Here is a 2,903-nt window from a genome sequence, read left to right on the forward strand (position 1 = left end):
CTGCGGCCCCCCGGCCGGGGCGGGAGAGGGGCGGCGTGGGAGGCCCCTGACCTGAGACCCGAAAGGGCCGGACCCCCGCGCGCGGCCGGTTGGAGGTTGGCCGGGCAGCACCTTGCAGCAGAGGACTGAGTGCGGGGCGGCTGGGTGCCTGGGGTGGCCGCGGGCGTCCTGTAGCTGCCCTCCGGGTCGGGCTCTCCGTTAGGAGGTGGGTATCAGGCCTTTACCTACATCCAGGTAAAGGAGAGTGGAAATCGGGCGCCCCTGGCACTCAGTGTACCTGAGGATGGCTTTGCCTGTGAACTGAATTCCCTTTAGAGCTTCAGTGGAAGCGTTCACTGGACGCCCCGCCCCCGCCTTCCCTTTGACAGATTACCTGAAACCTCGGGCAGAAGAGGAGAGGAGGCTTGCAGCCGAGGAGAAGAAGAAGCGGGATGAGCAGAAGCGCATCGAGCGGGAGCTGGCGGAAGGTGGTCATGCGTTTGGCTCTCCTAGATTTGTCCCCCGCCCCGCGGGGTTTTCAGAAACAGCTGCTGCTTCATACGGAGCAGCAAGTGGAGAGGAAAGGCTGCCTTCTCCATTTCCACTGGCCCCTGGGCCATCCTCTGCTGAGTGGGGTAGGGGTGGGGAAGGAGAGCCGTTGTTGGGGGCGGGTGCTAACCTGCCTTTAGTGAGGCTCGGCCCCTGGACCTTAGAGGTGAACTGTCTCAGCCTTAGAGGCCACACCACCGGAGCCAGGCTCCATCCTCCCTGACTGCGGCGACAGGTCCCAGGGAGGACCCGCAGGTCAAGGAAGGCTGAGGATATGGTGGAAACAGAGCATAGCCAGGCTCCATGAGATGAGACGCTGGATGGTTTAACCCCCAAAATCTAAGGTGCCCCTTTGGGGTGGTGGGCCTGTGTAATGGTGTGTTTTCCTTCTAACTTTCCAGCCCAAGAGGATACCATATTGAAGTGAGCCTGCCCTTCTCCTGAGCAGTGTGGCTGAATAAAGTTTTCTGTGCTCTGTGAGTCTCTGACTTTCCTTTATTGTCCCCAGTAGTTTGGTTTCTGGACTCAGACTCAGCTGTATGCCAGTCTTCTCAGATTACGTGCAGTGTGAGTGGAGAGGGATTCCAGAAAAACTAATCAATGATTCAGTGATGGGTGCATAAACACGGTGGAACACAGAGAAACTTGATCGTTTGCTCTGGGGGCTGGGGGTGGGAATGAGGTCGGGAGCCCCTAAGGATGCAGTTTGCAACAGAGGCGCAGCTCGCCCAAGCATCATGGGTGCTGCTGAGCTTCTCCGCTCATCCCTGGCTCAGACCCTTGGACGAGTAGGAAAGGGGGCAGGCTTCGCCACGTGGGAGGAGTGGGGGTGTCCTGATGCCCTTCGAGGTGGAACTTGGATTTCTCTTCTCCTTTTGCACATCCTCCTCCTGACCCCAGGCAGGGGATGTGGCCTCCTAAGGACTTTGCTGGGGTGCAGCTAGCTCTTCACTGGGCTTGGGCCTTTGTGCCTGAGAGGGCAGCAGACTCTGCCCCTGCCGGCTGTGCCTCTTCAAGCCTAGTGCGTGCGTGCCAAGTTGCTCCAGTCGTGTCCAACTCTGTGACACTAGGGACTGCAGCCTGCCAGGCTCCTCTGTCCATGGGATTCTCCAGGAAAAGAACACCAGGGTGGGTTGCTGTGCCCTCCCCCAAGGATCTTCCCGACCCCGGGAATGAACCCTTGTCTCTTAGACCTTCTGTGTTGGCAGGAGAGTTCTTTACCACTGACGCCACTTGGAAAGCCCACAAATGTTATGTATATAATAAGCGCGCGTGAGGCTTGGTGTCAAAAGTCGCTATTCCAGCTTTGTGCCTGGAGTGGACTTCCTAGGCTTCGAGCCCCAGTTCATTTGTTTTCCCTGTTTTCAGTAAAGGTGAGGCTGGAGTGCCCACCCCCTAGGAGATCCTGAGGTTGGTGGGTGGCTGGCACTGGGTCTTTCTGGGAACTGGGGGGGACCCCAGTCCCATGCTCTTGTCCCCAGGTGTCATTGTGAGCTGAAGGTTGTGTGGGGCCTGTGGGTCCCCTGCACACTGCTGCCGGGAGCGCTGGGAGAACGTGGCATCTGAACCAGCCTTCACCCACGTGACCTTGCAGCACAGTTCGTGGCTGTAGCCAAGGGGAGTTTCCAGTGTCTGGAAACAATTGCTTTGAAGCTAACATTGCAAGTTAAAGTCCTTTATTTCTATCAGATATTTAGCACCCATTTCAAGTGTGAGCTGTGTTTTCTGTCTGGGTCTGACTTGGCTTTTCTTCCCGGCTGAGAACCATTTGGTTCTTGGAGGCGTGTGGTTGCTTCCATGAAGGAAACCTCAGGGGTGCAGGTGGACTTGGGCAGGCCACAGGTGCGGGTCCCTCAGCAAGGTTCAGACCAGGTCCCGGCAGCATTTATTAACACATTATTTCTGCACAGATCACTGAGCTCTGATCACTGGTCTCACAACCTGGACCTTTCTGGCAGGATTTCTGGTTGGTCACAAATGAATGTTCTCTGCCACATAAAAAAGAGCAGCATGTTTTCTTTTGATTTTATTCTAAATTTCTATTCACATATTTGTTCCTAAACCAGATGAGAACTGGCATCCATGTATCCATTTCTCCACCTGTATACACATAAACACATGTGCAGTTGTGAACATATTCACCCAGTGCTCTCAGACACACAGCTCACAGATCTCCTGGTGGTGTGATTATGTATCCAAAAGTTGGATGAGGGTAAGGTAGGCTACACTGTTCAGATCATTCCTCATTGGCTTTAGTTCATAAAAACACAAGCCTTAAAAAAGTTCAAAGTATCCAAAATGGTCTTCAGTCATTTTCTCAGGCTCCCTAACCTCTTGTACCAGTGGTTAGAGGCGGGGTCCCAGGGTGGGGGTGG

The sequence above is a fragment of the Bison bison genome, unplaced genomic scaffold (genome assembly GCF_000754665.1).
Source record: "Bison bison bison isolate TAMUID 2011002044 unplaced genomic scaffold, Bison_UMD1.0 scf7180017845431, whole genome shotgun sequence".
Lineage (NCBI taxonomy): Eukaryota > Metazoa > Chordata > Mammalia > Artiodactyla > Bovidae > Bison > Bison bison.